Below are 22,771 nucleotides of genomic sequence, written 5' to 3' on the forward strand. Positions count from 1 at the left end.
AAATATCAGCAACTTCTATCCAGAAACACAGAAAAAAGAGAATACATTATGACTAGTGGAGTTTGTCCCTGGAATTGAAGGTTGATTCAACATTTGAAACTTGATTAATGTAAGCCATCACGTTAACAAAATATATGGGGAAAATTAGGAGGATCTCAAAAGATGCAGAAAACATGTGGGAAAAAAATTGACCACATGTTGGTAGTATGTACATTTGATATGATCTGATGAGACAGCACTTCGTCTCTATGTCTCTAGGATCTTCCTCTCCCAAACCCCTACCCTGGTCTAATTCCAAGACAAATATCAGACATGTCCTAATTGAGATACATTTCACAAAATGTCTGACCTGTACTCCTCAAAACTGTCCAAGTCCTAAAGAACAAGGTTAGGTCTCAGAAACTGTTCCAGCCAGGAGGAGCATGATGACTTCATGGACATGGTATCCTGGATGGGATGCTGAACAGTAAGAGGACTCTAGTCACAAATGAAGGAAATCCAAATAAAGGATGGACTTGGGTTGATAATGATATGTCAGTATCGATTCATTAAATGTGATGAGTACATGATGCTAATATAAGTAGTTAATAATGGTGAAACTGGATATTGATATATAGGAATGCTCTGTATTAGCTGTGCAACTTTTCTGCAAACCTAAAACAACTCTAAAAGGAAAAGTATATTTTAAAAAGAGCTGTATGCAAATATTCCTATCAGTTTTATTCATATTAACAACAAGTGGAAATAACCCAAAGGTCCATCAGCAAGTGAACAGGAAAACATATTATGGCATACTCGTACCATAACATGTTATTTAACAGTAGAAATCACTTTTTTAAAAAAAAACTGAACTACTGACACAAAACACAGAAAATAGAAGGTGATATTTGAAAAGATACAGAAGCAAAATGAGTCAATTAGAGAAAGACGATTATCACAGGATCTCACTGATAGGTGGAATTTGAGAAAGAAGGCAGAGGATCATAGGGGACATGAGAAAAAATAAAACAAGAGGAAATCAGAGAGGAAGACAAATCATAAGAGACTCTTAATCATAGGAAACTGAGGGCTGCTGGAGGGGAGGGAGTGTGGGGGTATGGGGTAACTGGGTGATGGGCAATCAGGAGCGCATGTGATGTGATGAGCATGGGTGTTATATAAGACTGAGGCATCACAGACCGGAACCTCTGAAACCAATAATACATTATATGTTAATTAACTAAATTTAAATAAAAAATATTTTTTTAAAAATAAGTTAATAAAAATAAATATATGCAGAAAAAAAAGAAAAGTGGGATGCCTGGGTGACTCAGTCAGTTAAGCCGCTGCTTTCAGCTCGGGTCATGATCCCAGGGTCCTGGGATGGAGTCCCACATCGGGCTCCTTACTCAGTGGGAAGCCTGCTTCTCTCTCTGCCTCTGCCTGCCATTCTGCCTGCTTGTGCTCTCGCTCTCTCACAAATGAATAAATAAAATCTTAAAAAAAAAAAAAAGAAAAGAAAAGATATCAAAGTCCACAGTAACCTCTCAGAGGAAGAAACACACTGAATGCCAAGCAGGACCATTATCTTACTATTATTTCCCTGTCCTATCCTAGGATGTCAGTCCATGGATGAGGAACAAAACAAGGCTCCTTCTCAGACACCCCCACCAGGAATTAACCATCTCCTTCCTGATTGCTTCCTCAGTGCTCCAGCTCACACATTCCTAGCTTAACTCCCTGGTGTGAAGAGGAAGCAAACTTACATATTTTTGCTACAGTCCAGACTCAGCTTTAAATCTCCAAAGGCAAAACCATATATATGTCTATATATGTATTTATATATTTTTCATTATCATTCCTTTGGCTACAACCCAACACTAATTGCTGAAAATGTTGAGGTTTGACTTCAAATATGTTAGGAAATGTGGAACTGCAAGAGGAAAACATGTCCATTATTTTTAAATATTAACCCACCTCGCATACCTCTTGGAATAGAAGTGTTTGTTTTTTTAAAACCAGAGTTTATGATACAAATATTCTATGTTAGAGAGGGGAAATGAATCTTCTTGAAGGCTTTCTATTTTCTGGGCAGAAAACATTTAGTGGGAGATCTCTGGCTAGCCTTCTGTAGGCCCCTTTACAAAGTTGTCAGCACTTTTCCTAAGCTACATTTGCTTCTCCATCCCTAAAGAAATGCTAAGGCTCTGAAAACATTCTCAATGCTCAAGGAGCAGATCTCAGGATACTAGAAGGAGACAACAATGAGCTGTTGTGAATCGCTTCCTGTAAGGATCCCGCTGACCCCCAATATGGCAGACTTCTGAGGTTTCCTGAGCTTTAAGCCCCTGATGGGGAAAAGGGTGATGATGTTTCAAACATCCCTCATTAAAACTATAGAAATTATTCTAGAACCAAAACAATCTAACACCTGAAACTAATTTTCTTGACACATTCATGGACTTTAATGACAGCTTCATTAATTGAATGGAATCACATGGGGGCAAAAATCATGTTTTCCTTAATGACCTGCCAGATGATGGATTTGTTTGGTTACTTACTTTACTGTGAAAAATTTCAGAGGAAGGAAAAAGAAAGAAGGACAAGATGTGTGTGCCGTATCACAACGGAGCTTGACCAAGAGGCCTCCTGTGGTCTTGGTGGCAGGCCAACACTGAAGACAGTGAGATGGTTTTGGCAGGATAGGGAAGCAGTATGATGTCATTGCTAGGAGACTTGCTAATCGATTAAGATGAATTTCATGAACCAGTAGCATCAACATCACTGCAAAGTTTATTAGAAATGCAGCATTTCAGGCCCCACTCAGGAGCCACTGACTAGGAATCTACATTTAACATGACCCCCCCCCCCCCCCACCGCCCAGTGATTCTCAGGCACTTTAGAGTCTAATGAGCACTGGTTGGGAGCCCAAAATTTGGAGTCCAGTGGGCTTGGGCATTCCAGCTCCACTTACTGCAGGCTGTGAATAGGGCATATTATTTAGCCTGTCAGCCTCAGTTTTTCTATCTGTGAAATAGGCCTAATAGCATCTACCTCATGAAATTATGAGGATTAAACAAAATAAGCACTGAGCATGTTTTCAGGTATGTACTCTATGTTGAAAAAATGGCAGTTAATAATACCATGAGGCTTCTTCTGTCCATCCCATTTCAGAGAGAAGTGTCTTGGGAATCAGTACTGAGTTCAAATCCAGATTTTACAATTTAATAGCTATGTGATCTTGGTTATGTTACCAAGCCTTTCTCGGCCTCCAATTCTCTGCCTATAAAATGGGGATAACTTAAATGTCAATTAGAGCCTCCCAGGTCTTAAGATACTGACGGATTACACAGCCTAGTGAAGTCATAAACCCTCCCAAGATGTCTGCTGCCAGTAAGATTTCTGCTAAGTCCTGTGCTGTATCTGCAGACGATGTCTTTCTTGCAGGGCAAAGTTTACTGTTTCCATAAGAAACCCACTTACTCCAAATGTTTCATGAGTTGGGCAGAAATTTCTAGAGATGTAGAGCATCGGTCGCAGGGAAGAATCCTAGGACATGTGGTACAGCCTTATGCCATGCCCCTGGCTCCTTCCTTTCTTTCCTCCCATCTCCCCCACCCCCAAGAAAGCTTCCCTTCAGCAGAGGCAGCAAATTGAGCAGAGAACCCCAATGAGGAGGATGTGTTCTCATGCTACTGTCGCTATTACCTCCTCTGTCCGGGGCTCCATACCCTCATGCACGTGCGGGCAGGAAGTCCCCGGAAACTGGAGTGCCACAAGAACTAAAGGAGGACTTGGGCCAACACTACTTACAGAGCCCGGTCCTGGCAGCTCGCTGGTGATGGAACCACTGGTCTCAGCCCGTTCTTCCTCTCCTCTGCAGTCTGCTTTTCATGCTGGGGCCAAGCCTCTGTGAAGGAGGTTCTCCTTTTCCAGCTAGCTCCTGGTTAAGCTCAGCCTGGCGGGGATGCCACAGGGAGTATGAGGGCTGGAGGGAGATGGAGGCTTTCTCCTTTGTTTGCTTCCCGTTTCTATCAGCGTTGCCCCAGCAACATTTCTTCACTACACCGCAGCGGCTGCCAGTCCCAGCAGCACAGGTGACTCTAGTTTGTGGTGGTTCCACACCCAGAACCAACCTCATTGAGCCTCCTCTGAAATCCAGCGCCCGCCATGGTTCTACCTCCTATGGGATCAGAATCCCAGCTCCAAGGAGCCTCTCCTGCAGACTCCAAGCTCCAAGCACTGAGTTCCATTTTGAGCCTTCCTCCTCCAGAGGGCTGCGTCCCAGTTCTGCAGGCTCCTTCTAGAAATTTCTCAGCTTTAGTAATCCCAACATTTCCCCTCTGTTCCCCCATCTCTAAGGGAGAGAGCTGCTTCCTACAACTACCACCTTTGTGATATACCAGTGTCCCCTTTTTGCCTGCCCAGCTCTCTTCTTTCTGGGAAAGAGTTTCTTTATATTTTTATCTCTCTGCTGAAATAATGGTGTGGTTTTTGGCTTCTGACGGGATCCGTCCGATATGGAAAGTTATGTAAAAGATACTTGTTTCCTTCCAAAACAAATTTTAAAAATCTACCTTCTAAATACCAAGGTTTCCCACTAATAAGGATATTCAAAAGAACATGCCAATGGCTTTGAGAACAATTTCCAAAGAAAATTTTCCAAACTATTTTGGGCTCTAACAGCACTGCTGGAATAGAACAGTAATCCTGAGCATTTGGAACAAAGAGTCAAAACATGTTTCTAGAGAAAGAAATGCAGTTAGACATAACTCAGGTGGCAGAACAGATGCATAATTTAGAGGGATGCCAACCTGCGTAGACAGCAGTGTAGGCCAGGATGGGAAGAAGGTGAAGGGGAATAGGGAAGGGCACCCATGAAGCAGGTGTAGGAAGTCACATTTCCAGATGTCAATGAAGTCTTGAGCCAAAGTTGAAGTGAATAGGATTTAGCAGGTTAGTTGGTGGTACTTAGAAAGTCTGCATGGACCATGCCTTACTAAGAAGTTGTATTTTAAGGTGCTGGCCATGGCTTAAATGGAAATTGGAATGGAAATGAAAGTAATATTTTATACTTACTCAATTAGTAAAGATAAATTGAAAATCATAGCCCTCAGTGTGGGTGATCTTGCTCGAAAGTAGACACCTTCACGAAGTTGTCACAGTGTGTATAAAGTGAGAGAATAACAGCTTGAAAGGGTCATAGTGATATTTATCCCGTTTAACCCAGTCATTCCATTACTGAAAATTAACCCTAAGGAAGTAAATTGAAAGAATTTTTTAAATGTGTATTTCTGAAGACATCCATCAAAGTGTTACCTACAAGAGTGAAAAATAACATTATTATAATTATATTAAATACATTTATAATAATTATACATAGATTATATACAGATTAGATAAATTATATGTAATTTATATATAATCTATATATTATATATAATATAAATATGATTTAAATTACATATAATATAATTAAGCATATTATATAATTATATATAACATTATTATAATATAATTAGTAAATAAAACGAGAATAATTTAAAATGTATTTATATGCACTTGGTGAAATACTAAATTGTAACAGTTGCAACTGTCATGTAAAACAAACATGAAAAATGTGGTGTGATAGTAAGAGGAATAAAATCAGCATGTAAAATGTAGAGATGAGTGTAGAAAAGAGAACAAGAAAAAAGGTTCAGCAATCTTACTCTTTGTTACCACAGGGATGTGCCTATGGAGAATTCTGAGAGTCTTATAAAGGCATCATGCCAAAGAAAAATGATCGGGGTGAGTTAGACAGGATTGAGAAGCCATGCATGAACCTTCGCCCCCTATGGACTCTGTAAAGGCTGAAATAGATCTCTTGATCCTAAAATGAGGAGCCATCCTAATCATCTTCAGGATTATATGTGTGTTTGACTAAAGACAGTTTTGTTACTATAATTCTCCCCTTCCAGAATAAGCAGCAGAGTTTTAAGGACACCCTGAGTCTTTTCTCTCCTTGGGTTGGCACTGAAGGAGCTTGTGCTCCAGGAGAAGGGGAAGGAGAGAGAACGAAGGGTAGAAATCTGAGACAGCGAAGTTTTCTGTGGAAGATTCCATATATCTCAAGTAGGGAAGGAAGTGATAGACCACTGAGTTAAACAGCTGGTCAGTGAAAAAAAGCCCAAACAGTTAGCCAACCAATTAGTTCAAGAGACAATTGGCTGCAGGTGGTAAGTCAAGAGCCAAGTCTGGACTCCAACTGAAGGGATTTTGCCAGGGCTCAGTGTTTGACCTTCTAGGTGCCTTGGCTTGCTGTAGGAAAGCTTAGAGAACTGATTTCTTATGAGCCTCAGAGACCCCCAGAGTTCTAGCAGTGACAGGAGTTGGGCTGCCATATTACGCATAGAAGGAATTTTTCCAGATAGAGGAGGGTATGAAGTGCTGGTTACTGAGAGTTAAGAGAAATCCCATTTTTTCTGGTGATATTTTCTATTTCTGCAGAAAATCCATAAGGGTCAATGTGTTCCTTGGGATTGTCCATCAGAGAACAGCCAAGGCTTCAGGTCCACATGAGAACAAGCTGGCTTTCTTGGCTGCTGGGGAAATGATGAAAATGAAGAGACCCACTTGGGTGAGGGACCTGCCACCAGAAATATTTGTTTGCTCTGCAAGTACTTGCTGAACCCTGTTCTACATAAGGCCCACATTCCATTGGGGGGATCAAAATGGAGATGATTTCCATAGAAGATAACTGCTTCTTATAACCAAATTATCATACTTCAGGAAAAAAACCACGGCCAGGTTTCTTTAGGAAAGAGTTCTGGGGAAGATTCCTAGAAGAGATGCTCCGTGAGCTGGGTTTTGAAATAAGAATAGACATTTTCTCGAACAGTGTGTTGGAGAGAACAAAAGGAAGTTCTGTGTAGCTAGAATATTCAATTTGAGGAGAGCTGTGGCAGATGATGTCAGAGCTGTCGTTCTGGCCAAGGTCAAGATGGCTCTTAAATGCAGAGTTAAGGAATTAGACTTTATCTAGACATGGAGAAACACTGAATTTTTTTTTAAGATTTTATTTTTAAGTAATCTATACCCAGTGGTGGGGTTCAAACTCACAGCCCTGAGATCAAGAGTCACATGCTCTACCAATCTGAGTCAGCCAGGTGCCCCAGCACTGACAGTTTTAAGCACAGCAAGGAGGTGCATTTTAGGAAAAGGACTCTTGTCTATTTGGGGGTGGGGGTGGAATAGAGTGGGCCAAGGCTGGAGGCAGAAAAGGTAAGCAGGGGACTCTTCCAATAGTCAAGGCAAGAGATAAGGAACACCTGAATGATGCGCAATGACCACAGAGAGGGAAACCTTGCCTTTCTGCCTGTGATTCCTGTCCCTGATGCCAAGGTTGCAGGCCTTCCTCCCACCTCTAGCACTCATCAGCGTCAGCAGCTGCCTATTTGCACAGTGCTTGCTGCCGTGGTCTGACTCAGGGCACAGGTTCTAGCATGTGGAGGGATCATGTGATGGTGCCAGGAGACAGGCTTGGGAGTCAGAGGAGAGGAATCCTACCCCAATGCCACCATGTTATGCAGTCAAATGCTCTACCACTGAGCTATACCCTCTGCCACCATGTTATGGACCAAATTGTGTCCCCCACCTACCCCACCAAATTATGTGTTGACACCTAATGTCCAGTGTGACTCTATTTGGAGAAAGGACCTTTAATGAGGTAATTAAGCTTACAAGAGGTCATGAGGATGGGACTCTAATTGAGAGGTTGTTGAGCTTATAAGGAGAGGAGGAGACACGAGAGATGTTTTTCTCTCCCTTCACACGCATAAAAGAAAGTCCCAGTGAGGACCCAGCAAGAAGGCGGCCATCTGTAAACCAGGTCAAGAGACCTTACCAGACACCAACCCTCCTAGCACCTTGCTCCTTGACTTATGGCCTCTAGAACTGAGAAAATAAATTCCTGTTGTTTAAGCTACTAGAGGGGGACAGAATGTGCCATCCCAAAATATGCCACTTAGGCATAGGATTGTTTTGAGCTGAAGGCAATTGAGAAGAAATAGATACAAGAAAAGCTTTCTTTGCCTAAAAAGGAGATATAAATCTCCTTCCCCTCCTACCAGTAAAAACAAAAGTCAATCGCTGGAGACAATTTTCCACCTTTATCTGCCCGACAATGGAGAGGAATCACTTAACGAACTTCACTAACCAGCCTTTATCTACCACTAGTTTGCTGCCCCTGAAGACTCAAGGTCCTTTTCCTTGGTCTTGACACACTAATAATGTATTGTTCTCCCACTAAAATGCTACATAAGCCCAAATTCTAATGAACACTTTGAGTCACTCATCTCTGAGTGCTCCCATGTGTAAGTGTGAGGCACTTGCTAATAAATCTGTTTTTCTCTTGTGGATCTGCCTTTTGTCAGCCCAATTTACAAGGCTCCAACCAAAGAACTTAATAGGGTGGTAGGAAAAAGAATCCTTTCTCCCTATACCACCCAGCTTTCATTGCCCTTGTATGGTAGCACGTTGGCCTTAGGATTCAGGATGAGTCCCTGAGTCCCTGGGATTTTATTATGGCGGCCTGAGTTGGCTCGTACACATCATCGGCAGTTAAATCTCTTGAAGAAATTATTGAAGCGGACTGGGCTTCGGTTTCTTTATCTCTAAAACAAAATGATAAAATAATAATCCCTGCTTCACAAGGCTCTTGGGAGTGTCAGGTAAGGTATACAACCAGGAAATGGAGTTTAGGTGAAAATTTTGTAAATTGTACATATGAAATTAAATAATAAATATTCCTTCCATGAGTGCCCTGGACTGATGAGAGATTAAAATATGTCAAATCATAATATTAGTTTAATTATTATACTTAACTGTAATATCTGTCTCTTGGATATATTTTAAGTGCATTTATTTAGCCAATAATCAAAAGCTAATTGATCGCAGATGTCTAAAGGGCTTTCGGCCCAAATTCTGTGATGGTAACCTGTGCCAATAAAACCATTTGGGGAATTTCTATGTTTTCACGAAAAAAGGACACAGAGTTCCAAATATAGGAAATATCCCAAATATAGCAGAGCCTACATAAGAGGCTTCCTCGAAATGTTTGTAGACACATTCTATAGACACATCTGTAGACACATTCTGAAACTGTCTTTACCAGAGTCTTCAACATTTGTTTTGTTTTACTAATGTTTGTTACCATGGACAGAAAGATAATCACATAGAAAGTATATTTGTAATTGATATAAATATTCCTTTTAGCTTTAGAACTCCTATCTTAGCGTCTTAAGAGCATTTCTCTACCTTTTTTCCCTATTGCCCCCAAGTTGCCTTATTGGCATTTTCCCCTTAATACTCTCCAGTGAAATGTTATTGCCGCATACATGCTGTATATCTGTTTATGGGTACGTCTGTGCTTTCTACGTAACAAAGAACCAATTTTTACCTGATATTGCCCGTGTTGGGAATGCATGGCCTCAAGATGATTCACACAATAAGTAAGTAAAGATGATTCCTACAGTAAAATCAAGTCAATATCCACAATAAAGTTGAAAAATGCACTCCATGTGAGACATGAACCCATTTCTCAGAGGGCATACCCAGACAAAGAGACAAACATCACCAGAAGAGCCTGGCTTGAAGCCAACCTATGGTGAGTCTAGGAGCTCTAGAGGTGAAACCTAGGAGCTAGGTACAACTGGGTCTGTCTACTGAGAACCTATTTGCATGAGAAGCCCAGGAATCTTCTGAGAAGGAATTCACCCTCGAGGGAAAGTTGGAGTCAGATACAGTGAACGTGGCAGAAAAGGGAGCAGACATGGAAGCCCAGCAGGGGTCTGTTCCCTGGATGGTCCCTCGTCTCAGGGACTCATCCTGAATCCTAAGGCCAACGTGCTACCATACAAAGGCAATGAAAGCTGAAATGTCCCTCCTGCCCTCCTGCCCATTGTTCCCACAGCACACTGAGGAGCAAGGGGGCCAGCCCTGACAGTCGGACAAACTGCTAGGGTACTCCCTGGGCCCCTGCACGCAGGTAAACTTGACTTGCAGCTGTTGTCCTCACCTCAATCAACTCCCTGAGCTGTGCCTCCGGGGAACCGTGGATCACACCCGTAGGACAATGGAGGTTGGTACGCCTGCCCGCCAGCGTCCAAACATCTTAGCGCCATGTTCAAGGCTCTTCATGGGGGAGGCTGAGCCTGGTTTTTTGAGGTCTGGCATCGAAGTCCAGTTGACCCAGCTATGGTCCCTGTTTCTCCCATCATCTAGCACTGTGGTTGCAGGCACATCACTTATCCCTTCTAAGCTTCCCACTTCCACCTCTGTAAAATGGAACAACAACAGCACCAAGGAAATCCAACTAGACAACGCATGCAAAGTGCCCTTTGCATAATCCTAGCCCAAGTTAAGGGCTCAATAAATGTTAGCTGTTTCCAGCCCTCCACTGTGATCTTTCCACTCAGTATTCCAGCCACACGAAATTGAGGGACATTTCCTACATATGCTTCTGTCCCTTTGTAAATGTTTCCTGTCTGGAGCAGTTTTGTTGTTGTTATTTTTTGTTTGTTTTTTCTTAAAGATTTTATGTATTTGAGACAGAGAGCACAAGGAAGGGCAGAAAGAGAAGCAGACTCCCTGTTGAGCAGGGAGCCAGATGCGGGGCTCCATCCCAGGACCCCAAGATCATAACCTGAGCAGAAGGCAGACACTCAACCGGCTGAGCCACCCAGGAGCCCATGGATTGTTTTTTAATGACACTTATCTGTCTGGAAAATACACAGCCACCCAACTCGCATGCCATGTCTGAGAAGGAGATTCCAGAAGAATCAATGAAGCTCTCTGCTACTCTTTGCTAATGGCCTGTTAGAGCTCTAATCTCGCTACAGGTTGATGCTCCCTTTTCCTCCCCTCCCGCATTGGACTGTGGGCCCTTTGACAGAGAAAGCTGACTTCACTCACTTCCACATCTCCCGGGGCCTTAACACGAGGTCTGGACCAAGAAATGACCCACTGGTGTGTGGCCTATTAATTATATTTCGAGAACAATACCCGACTCCAGGCATCCCTGCCTTGCAGAGCCCACCTTTGGCTTCTCTCGGAAGCTTCATAAAGCCTAAGTCCCCACACCTTCTACTCACTAGAGGTCCTTCAGTCCAGCCCAGTTCGATATGCAGATGAACGCAGTAAGGATATGCTGTGAATGTTAGTGCCTGCGATAAACAGCTTGTACGCAGTTGCATTTGATATCTCCCACACTTACTAAGTGCCTACTCTATGCCAAACACCGTCCTTTCAGGACCTAGTTCAGAGCTCTGAGGCTCAGAGGGGTCAAGTCGCTTCCTCGAAATCACTCTGCGGCAGAGCTGGGATTCACACCCACGCCTTCTGACTCCTAGCCCCTTGTTCCTCTGTGATATCACGTTGTCTGTCTCTGACACGGAAGCCGACTTGAGAGTGGAGGAATGGGTGACTGTGGGAGGCAGGCCTGTGAGGGAAGGATGGAGACGTGTGGTGTGGATTGCTGCAGGGAGTGCCCTCCTACACACCTGGAAGGCTGAACACTAGCCACAGGTGAGGGGCCTTGAGCCTCCTCCAACCTCTGCTCACCTCTATGCTCGTCCTTGCCGAGTCCAGTGCCACACACACACACACACACACACACACGCCACAGTTCAGGTAAAATTAAAAGAAAAGAGTATACTTTCGAGCAAACATGGCTGCCAACTCAACGTAAACTGAACCGTCAGCACGGGTCTGAAGGGACCTGCTCCAAGGAAGAGATCAGGTTTGTGGTGAACAAGGAACCCCTGTATGTCAGGGGTGTCCTGAGAAAGAGGGAGGCTGCTTGGAAACATTTGGCTTTCTGAAGTAGATCAAAGATCTTGCCTTGTCTCTCTCAATGCATTTTGTCAATCCAGGCAGGGAAACTGTCCCCACCCGAGGGTCCCCTTCAGGTAGCCTAGCTCTGCTACATGCCTCTTGGAACTTGCACTTTGTGGGCTTCAAGTGGGCCTTTGAGGAGACATGGAACGGAGAATAAGCCGGCTGGGGCCCAAACCCTGACTCTGCTACCCACTAGCTGTGTGACTTGGGACAAGTTACTTCACCTCTCTGAGTCAGTTTTCTTGTCTCTAGAAGGAGGATCTTAATTGTAGCAACGGCTTATAGTTAGTATGAGGATGACAGGAGATTCTGTCAGTGAAACTGCATGGCACTGAGCATGGGATCCAGCGAGTGCTATTGCATAACCTTAAAACCAGCACAGTGACATCGCGGACACCCCCCAGGCCTCTCAGACTTTCTCCAGGGCCTTGCCTGTTGCTGAAGAAGGCTGCAGGCCCTCCGGCCTCGTGTGACTTTCCCCACACTAGCACTGGAGGTCACCACTTCACACTTCCTCTGTAAGCTTACACAAGCAGCTGGTTTCTCCTGGGCTCCCCTGAGCCCCACTCTCTGGCCTGTGGGATCAACACCACACTTCACCGAAATGGGGAGAACTGAAGAGGAAGAATGGGCCCTTGAGCCACCATTGTAAGGGGGGCGGGGAAGCTAGCTTTCCCTCAGAGGCAGGAAGAGCAGCAGCACCACGGGACGTGGGGACAGGCTCAGCAGGAGCTCATGGCAACCTGTTGCCACATCCAAAGCAATCGTTCTCTACCAGGATGAATCTGCCCCCCCCCCGGGGGACATTTGGCAATGTCTGGAGTTCTGGAGACGTGTCTGACTGCAGCCACTCAGCGAGGTGGAGTGCTCCTGGCATTGTGACAGTGCACAAGACAGCCTCCAAAACAACAAAGATCTGGTCCAAAATGTCAGTAGTGCCCGGAAGTTCCGAAGCCCTGGTGTAAAGCATGTACACATTGATGGGTAGGGAATGGTCTGCCATAGATAAGCTTAGAGAAAGGGAATTACAGAAGCCGCCTTCAGTAGAGACCATCTGCTATGGTTGAATTGTGTCCGCCCCCCGCAAGAAGATAGGTTGAGATCTGAACCCGCAATAGCTCAGAATAGGATCTTATGTGGGAATAGAGTGGTTGCAGATGTAATGAGTTCAGACGAAGTCACACTGGAGTTAGGACGGGCCCCCACCCAACATGGCTGGCATCCTTATAAAAAGAACACCGTTGGAAGAGGCATGCACCAAAAACCCACTGCTCTGTGAAGATGAAGGCAGCTCCCAGGGAAGCCTCTACAAACCAAGGTACACCACAGAAAGCCCCAGGAGCTAGAGAAGAGGCCTGGAAGAAGATCTCTCTCACACCCTCAGAAAGAACCAATGCCGGCAACACCATGATTAGACGTCTAGCTTCTAGAACTGTGAGAGAACACATTTCTCATGTCTAAGTCACCCAACCTGTGGTCCTCTGTTGTGGCAGCAAATGGATACACTATCCAAGCTCTCGTTAGGGGAGACAATACCATGGCAAAGGGGCTTTGCACATCCTGGACACCTCCCTCCCTCCCCCCACAACCATGAGCATCATTCAATCCCTGTATTTGCCTCGGTTCTGTTTCCAGCCTCACCAAGTTAGAGATAATTCCAATACTCATTCCCCCTCCCCAGCGCAGGGAAAGGGCGGGCTGAGAAAGGGTGGGCTGACTGTCCAGCCAGACCTAGTACCTCTGAGGGCCTGAGCTCTCTCGAACACAAACGGGAGAGAAATTCTGAGTCCCTGGCTGGCCTCGCTTTAGGATGGTGGTTTCCTGAGCGTATAGGGGGTGCGCACAACAAGGGATAAACGCGAGCTTCCATCGGACTATGGGAAGGAACTATGAGACATTACTTAGAATTTCTTTAAAATTAGAAATAAAGGCCCAATAATAGTTAATGCATATATTGGCAAGAAAATCTGCAAGTGACTTATGAATAAATATTCATGGAGCCTGAGCATGTACTTCAAAACAGTGGTCACTGCTTTAGACATGGCCTTGGATAATATCACTGCCATTTCTCTAACCTGCTCTCACTTGACTGTGATTTATGAAAGACCATGAGTGCAGGCTAGAGGATCCAGCATCCGTCTTGTGCCCCATGAAAGCTCTTACTTAGTCTGAAGTAGAAAAGAGTCTGTAGAAGTTGGGGGGTCGGGTGTTAACAGCACAGTAATGAGTGTGGACTCTGGAACCAGCTGAATAATTTCCTAGTTGTAATCCTTGCTATCTGTTTAAACTTGGGCAAGTTATTTAGCTCATGTAAGCCCCTGTTTCCTCATCTGTAAGGGAGGATAATAAAAGTCACCACCTCTTGGGGCGCCTGGGTGGCTCAGCTGGTTAAGGGGCTGCCTCTGGCTCAGGTCATGATGTCAGGGTCCTGAGATCGAGCCCCGCATCGGGCTCCCTGCTTGACAGAGTCTGCTCCTCTCTCTGCCTCTGCTGCTCCCCCTGCTTGTGCACTCTGTCAAATAAATAAATGAACTCAAAAAAAAGAAAAAGTCACCACCTCTTGATGTTGTAAGAATTAAAAGAGATACTGCCTTCAGAGCCCCTCAGAGATGGCACCCTGTACCTGGCAAGCCACATTATGATTCTCTTTTAGGAGGGTACTCTTGAACCCACATCTCAATGTTAGATTCAGTTGGACCTCCAGCTGCCACATTCTAGAACTTGCTCTTCAGATATAGATGGAAGCTGGGGTACCTGGGTGGTTCAGTCAGTTAAGCATCTGACTCCTGTTTTTGGCTCAGGTCATGAGATCGAGCCTGGTGTCTGGCTCCGTGCTCACTGTGGAGTCTGCTTGAGGATTTTCTCCCTCTACCCCGTCCCTCCCTCGTGTTCACGCTTGCTTTCTCTCTCTCTTTTAAATAAATAAAATCTTTATTATATATATATATATGTATATATATAGAATATATATAGAATATATATAGAAGCATATATATATGCTGCATAAAAAGCAATGTTTGAAGATACATAAATTCTTTGTCTTGGAAACCTCCTGTTTTACTCAGCCGTGGGAATAATAGCTTTGAAGGCCTCTAGTAACATGCAAAGGCAGGTCTGGAAGGTATAAGCATTCTATGTGGCATTTGTGTACAAGATATGAAAGCCAGGTCTACCGCACCCTGGTGTACCAAGCTGTCTTAGTTCTCATGTGGGAAGTCAAATACTAGTCCTTCCTCAAGGGCCTTATTTTTTCCTACAAAGTATTATCACTTCCTGGTTTAACATCACAGCACTGGGGCTACACCTGCCCCCCCCATTAATCAGCATTAATTTAATTTTTTTAGATCCACATGAAAACGGGCCAGCTGGTGTTATTGTGCTCTTAGCCACTCAGGCATTCCTCTCCCCAGCGGAAAATACAAGTCATTTTCTCAGTTTAAGAAGGAAGTGTTTGCAGGTGCTGAGTTGGTCTTGTAGCACTAACGCAGGGGGATCCTCTGCCAAATTACATTCAAGAGCGCCATCTCCTGGCCAAAGTTTAAAACAGAAGGAAAATGAAAGAAGAAGCAGGTGCCTAAATGGTCTGTGCCTTTAATCAGCAACTTAACTACTTAACCATGAAAATGAGCTTCCCGGGGCTAATGAGAGTTGCCCAATTTGCAGAAAGTGGGTGTTTATTTTTGTAGCACAATTTTCCAGCTGCCTGCATCTCACGTCCTTTACAGCGTGTAGCATCTGCTTTTGCTGTGTTGCTGGTGCACATGGTTTTGCTTAAAGGCCCTTCCTGGATGCTGAGGGGCACAGAGAGGACTTCCAGGTTTGAAAATTAAATTTGGGGACCCAGAAGACCTTCCAGGCTCATGCTGTTAGGACCCGAGATTCAGGTGTAAGCCTTTTCATAGTTCAATACTAAACAAACAAAATGATCAAAAGACAGGTTGAACTTTGATAATACCATACAAAAGCAAGCAAATGAAGGAGAACTGAAACAACATGGTCCAAGGTCAGCACACCTATGGCTATGTATCATTCTGCCCTTTTATTTTAAAAAGTGCAGGTGGTTCTGCAATAATGAGATCTGTGTACCTGAGGGAGGTAGGAAATATTTTCTGTAAAATTGCACACTAAAAATAATAAGACTTATGGGAAAATAGGATTGAGGCAGACAATTCAACATATTCACAAGTTTGCAACCAGAGCACTAACCAAAGCAATAACAATCTTGATAAATAAAAAAAAAATACCAGCAGAGCCTAAAAAAGAAAGCTCAGTTCTTTTTTTTTTTTTTTAAAGATTTTATTTATTTATTTGACAGAGATCACATGTAGGGAGAGAGGCAGGCATAGAGAGAGAGAGAGAGAGGAGGAAGCAGGCTCCCTGCCAAGCAGAGAGCCCGATGCGGGCCTCGATCCCAGGACCCCGAGACCATGACCTGAGCCGAAGGCAGAGGCTTTAACCCACTGAGCCACCCAGGCGCCCCGAAAGCTCAGTTCTTAATACATTTAAAAAAAAAATCTGCAGAAAACAAAGAACTACGACTTGACAAGGAGAAAAAGGAGGAATGGGTCATTTGATGGAAGGCAATGTAAGAGAAGCTATAGTCTTCTGAGTCATGAAGATGAGGAAATATGCCCAGGGTCGGGGAAGATGGAGATTATGTCTCAACTAAGGTGACAGGAGGCAAGGGAGGACCTTGCTGTCATTAGCTGTGTTCCTACACTTGGGCTTCAGCTCTCACCAGGCTGGGAGCACCCCACGGGAATCAGAGCAGCTTCCGCATGCCCCTGACATCATCCTCCCATTTATCAACCCCATTTCAGCTAATTTATGTTGAAATCACTCACAGCATACAAGTGTGATAGCAAACCAGCCTGAACATGGACTGCTTCCCTAATACACATTTGACACTAACCCCTGCAGGAAGGGTGGATCTGTCAACCCTGTTTCTTCTTCTGGCCTTCTCCCTACACACTCGATGCTGGATTCACAGATATCCCCATCTTCCAGCCACAGGTTCTCCACTGAGTCTCTGGGCTCCCAGGATTCAGTTATATTCGAGGTGCTATCAGGTAGTCATTAACACACGATATATTTGACAAGCTTATTTTGGTGACTAGTGAGAGAATGCAAACCAAAACTATGTTAAGGAGAAAATTTTGCTAACCTCCTCAAAGTCCAGATGTAGATATGGCTTCAGGTACGGCTGGAACCAGGAGCTCACATTTGGTCCCTGTCTATCTTTCTTTCCCATCTTTGCCCTCTCCATGTACTGCTTTCCTTGGTGATAGTGTAGTTCTCTTCCAAGCCTCTCCCACTGATGGCACAGGAACCCTCCAGATCCATAATCCTGTAGCTAGCTGGCAATGTCAGGAGAAATAGAGCTTCTCTTTCCCAATAGTTTTTGGAAAAGAAATCCAGGAATCGCCTTATTTCCCTAGTCCACTATGGTAAGAGGATGAGGACCCCTGGGTAGGGCCTGTGGGCTGACCTTCACATTCAGGGCCTGAGTCAGCCTCACCCAAACCACATGTAATCGAGGGTGAGAAATCCCCAAAGGAGAGGCAGGCCCAGTACCTGGAAAGGGAGAACAGGTCAACCCCGACATCCATCTCCCATGGCAGTCAAAGCCAGGCACCCATCTGGTAGCTTGTGACGTTTGGAGAATCTGGTTTCTGACGAACTATCTGGGAGACAATATTTATCTTGGATCTAAACAAAGGAACAGAAGAAGATGCATCTTGCCAGCTTGTGTATTTTGTTTGGCTGGACAGTCCTGTTTGCCTTTTTAAAATGTAATTAGCTGCAAACATTTAGAACTTGCAAAATTTAGGGCTTCCCTTAAACTCGAGCCACACTGTTCCTGTCTCCCCACATGGTGAGGCTAAGCCGAGTATCCGTGGCCTGTTTATTGCACCATCTTCTCCTGTTCCAGAGGGTCCCCTCTGCTGCCTGTGTGGCTCCATCCTTCCCAGGTCACAGTTTTGTTACACTCCTGGTCCTGGGATGCATCGAATTTGCAATCAGCTGTGTGAGTGTAGGTCTGGCCATGAGCCTCTCCAATGACAGTTGGTCAGCAAGCCCTGGGTCAGATGCTTCCTGGCTTGCTCTGCAGTCTTCTTCTTTTGGTATTTCAAACCTGCCTGAAAGTCAGTCAGTGGTTAGGTGTTCTATTACTAGGACTTTGCTGCCTTAGTATTACAGCTTAAAAGTCAACGAGCAGATAATTTATTGAGAAATCTAGTTTTTCCCCCACCTACAGGCAAATGAAAAGCTAAATCCCCTCCCCATTTCTAGAAAACCAGCCAAGCATTTGTGTCCAAGAGATCTAAGTACCCCTTGCCTCATGGGAGAACTAACAGGCTTTTTTCTGTTCATTTTCAAAGGCCTAGTTATAAATAGAAACTCAAGTTGCATTGTTCCAGAGTGGAATGTCTTCCGAGGGCTGAAAATGGGGAAAACACCAAAACCACAAAGGAATGATATTCTTGGAGACTTGGAGGATAGAGGGGAGATGCTGGATTCATAAACATCCATGACCTTTGCCCCACTTAAATTTCCCAGGAGGAGAAGGACTCAGTATCTCTTAGGATACCTTCTATTGCAAATGATGGGAAACAGAGGCAAACCAGGCTTAAGTGGGGAGAAAGATAAAGAAGCTGGGTGATTTATGGGTTGGTTACTAAATAGTACATGGGTAACTAACTTCAGGTATGGCTTGATCCAGGAATTGGAAATATATCATGAGGACTGTTTCTTTTTTTTTTAATTTCTCATTTTATTTTATTTTTTAATTAATTTTTAATATTTTTATAAACATATAATGTATTTTTAGCCCCAGGGATATAGGTCTGTGAACCGCCAAGTTTACATACTTCACAGCACTCACCACAGCACACCCCCCTGCAATGTCCATAACCCCACCACCCTCTCCCAACCCCCCTCCCCCCAGCAACCCTCAGTTTGTTCTGCGAGACTGAGAGTATGAGGACTGTTTCTATCCATCTCTCAGTATTGCATTTCCCGCTCTCTGTTGCCTTCATTGGCAGGATCTACATTATGTTCCCCAGCAGCTGTCTCAAAAAAACATTATATTGGCTTTTCAATAGAATATATGCCAATTACTGAGCCAATCCCTAAATCCATGACACGTAGCACTCTAACTGGCCAGTCACATGCTTCCTCCCTGGAACTTAGAAAATTGGGTACTGTAACTAGTGGAAGCAGGGGATAGATGCTGAGTAGTAAAAAACTACTAGAGACTCCAGGCAGAAATGGCTAAGAACACTGGCCACCAAGCACCAGGGTTTAGGAATCTTAGCAAAGATCTCTGTGTTGCAAGGGGGTCACTGGTTCTGAATGGATCCAACAGGGCACGGGCAAGGAAAACCAAGAGCTGCATCAACCTGCAAAAAGGCTTCGTTGGGGGTTACCCATAAGCCCCCGGGGCTCTTGCACAATTACTAGGCAGGAAAGGTGTGCATTAGGCATGCACACGCATGGACATGCACACACACACACACACACACACACACACCTGGAGGCACATACAATGATAAACTTTGCCTTTCCTATTAATTCTGGCAGATAAAGGACTAAGTAAGTCAAATTTGTTTGTTTTGGACTATGAGGTTTCTAACACGCAAGTAAGCACAGAAGATTCATATTTATCATAAAACTTTTTGTCTCCCATCTATCTCTTTCCTGCAGTTTCTGAGTGACCACAACTATATTCCCCCCTACTCTCCTCTTCCTTCTTTTGTCTGCTCTAAGTCAACCTTGTCCTGAGCCCCTTCGTCAACCAGGCGTCACATCTCACTGGCCACAGCCAGCATTAAAGCTGTGTACCACGCAGCTCTGGTTAATTACAATCTAACCCTAATCTGCACAAAGGAAATACTTACATCCCTTCAAAAAGTGTCTTCATTTATGTTAGTAAGAATTGGCCCCCTAGCCAATACTATCTATCTCCAGTCAAAAATTTTAAAACAACAAGAAAAATACATATGACAAGTCCTTCACTGTGGCACATGCTGGTTTCTTTGCTTTAAAACGGGAATTTTCTAGCATTTTTAACCTCTGTCCTCTTTTGCTAAATGCAAAAATCCCATAGCTTCTTATTCTAAGGTACTTTGAAATTATAAACGAAATACTTTGATGAAAAATCAAATCGAATCAATGATACTTTTAGATCATACACACTTCCCCAAAAGGTTTTGAACCAGAGGGTTGTGGGGCAGGGAGGACATATGCTTCTCCCAACCCTGGAAAAACATTGCTTTGAAGCATCTCCCAGCCAGGGAGCAGCTCAGTGGCCATTACAAATTGGTTCCATCCAGCTCTCCCGTGGACAGGGAAAGGGTTCCCTCCTTGCCTCCCGCATCTCTCCAGGCACCAACACCCCCCCACCTTCCATTCTAGGCATTATTGAGGGTATTGAGCCATAGAAAGAGGGCATGCCCACAGGGGATGACAGGTTTCTTCATCTGTTCCTGCCCCTCATCGTCTCCCCAGGAAGAAAACAAACATTCACCCTGCAAGTTTGCACTGGAATATTCAGTCTTCTGCTTAGAAAAGCAACATTTTCTTCTTTGCTTATGGTTAAATATCTGCAGCTTTCATCCCCAGTGCCACAGTCGGGGACTTCTATCTGCCTTTCAGGGAAAGTCAAGGAAGTCAGTGAGCACAAGACGGAGTGGGGTGAAACAGGCACGTAAGTATTTCTGAAATGTGACCAACAAACAGGAGGGAGGCTAGCATGGTATAGTAGACCCAATGATGAGGGATCTGTTTTCTGGAGAATTGAGTGGAATTGTTTTATGGAGAAGGAAGTGGGCTAAGCCCGGAAGCAATGGGACCAGGTAGGAGAACTTTGACGGGTCGACCAGGAGAGGGATAACAATGATTTGGATCAGGGTGAGGACAGTGGTAATGTGGTGACAGGATGGGTCTGAGCTCCATGTTGTAGGGGTAGGTAGGACTTCTGGGCAGGATGGAACGTGAGCAGGCTGGAGAGGGTGTAAGGCCATTTACTAAGACAAAGATTGCAAGGAGAGGGACAGATTTGGGGAAAGGAGGAGAACTAAAGAGTTTTGACTTGGAACAGATAATTCCTGTATTTCATTTTTATCTCAGGGTCTTAGTGTATCCTTTAGGGGAAAGTGAGTGCAAAGGTGGGTTAGGATTTAAAACCTGGCTTCACCACCCATACTTATTTGACCATGACAAGGACCAAGGTGAGGGGAAAGAAATGCTGACAGATCCCTGGCCCAGTTTGAAGGACAAATTTTGAGCCATCCCCCACCAGAGGTGGAGACTGGAGGACAGGAAATGGTAGGGGTGGGGAAGGGGGAAATAGAGTCAGCTTAGGGTGGTGAAGAGGATGAAGGTGGAGAGGGAAGAAGACAGGGTCGGAAGCTGAGGACACTGCTCTTGAAGGACCTGTGTGCTATTTCAGAAGCCAGATGATCCAGTGTGACTCCGAGTTGGAGGGGGTGGTCACACCACCTCTGACTCCCCACTGAAGGCTTAGGGTACCACCAACAGAGGACAGCTGTGCCTGACAGAGCTGTGTCATGAACAAATCAAGGGCACCATTAGCAGAGACAGAAAGGTTTGCGGGCACCAATCTGCATCAAGGCGTGGGAAAGCATGAATGGACTCGGCCTGCGTCCAGGCAAGCAGAAATGCCTACAGGTGACTTTGGGACCACCTGGAGCTCTTTTGCAAGCAGATGGGACTCATAGCAATCAAGATATGAGATTCAATGTTAATTCAACCATATCTTACTCTCTCAGGTTGGCAAAGCCAGGGAGATTTGAGATTATAGGGCTGAGGTGGCTAGCAAATAGTGGATATGGCCTGTCTCCACCCACGCCTTTGTCCTCTTAGAGTAAAAGGCTGTCTAGCCCAGATTCTACTAAAGTGGGAAGGATTCTGCTAAAGTAGGAAGCCACAGTATTTTACCTTATTGGCATTGTGCATAGCTCAGTTCCTCCATGTTACACTATGCTTAAAGGGAACATATGTTCTCTGTTGCCCAGCAACATGAGAAAAAGCTGATACAGGAGGCTAGTTGAATATGTGGAGATGATACTCATTCGCTCCACAAAAATTAGCCTAATATGTGCCATGCATCCTGTTGGTTCCCAACCAAATTGTGTACTTACTTTGAAATAAGCCTAATGGCAGAATGGGCACATCTAGAAGATACACTTTCCCTTCTGCATGTTTTTTTGTTTTTGTTTTTGTTTTTTTTTTTTTTACTTTTCATATGAGATTTTACTATTGGAAATACTAGTTTTAATACTAGTTAGTATTAAAACACACACACACACACACCCCCCTTAGAAACCGCTGGTGAAATATCACAACATCTAGCATATCTTTTTGTTTTCAAATGTCATTCACTCTTAAAATCATGGTTGGACAAGTCACCTTTCAGGTGGGTATTACTGAATATGATCTTGGTCCAGAGAGAGGCTAGAAAGAAGCTGTGCAAAAACAACTCTGTCCCAAGACGTTTTATACCCCAGTTGGACAGATAAGACATAGCCCTGAAATCAGGAACCTCCTAGGCAATCAGTAGGACAGCCATTCTGCCCGTTTGGAGGCATATGGAGGTATGGGGCCTTGTGACAAGTTTGGTGTCAGTTTCAGACCAAACATTTAATTGTCCATGCAAGATAATCCAGAACTCTCTCTCCCTCTGGCACAATGACCAACACCATCTGTTGGTGTCATTTTGGGTCCCTGAGTGTTCACTATGAGCAGAGCCCTCTGCCAACTCTTGATGGACACTTAGCAGGAATGAGAAATCAACCTGTTTTTATCTTAAGCCATTCAGTGTTGGAGGTTGTTTGTTACCACAGCATTCTTTTTTTTTTTTTTTTTTTTAGAGATAGAGCACCAGAGGTGC

The sequence above is a fragment of the Meles meles genome, chromosome 8 (assembly GCF_922984935.1).
Source record: "Meles meles chromosome 8, mMelMel3.1 paternal haplotype, whole genome shotgun sequence".
In the NCBI taxonomy this organism is placed as follows: domain Eukaryota; kingdom Metazoa; phylum Chordata; class Mammalia; order Carnivora; family Mustelidae; genus Meles; species Meles meles.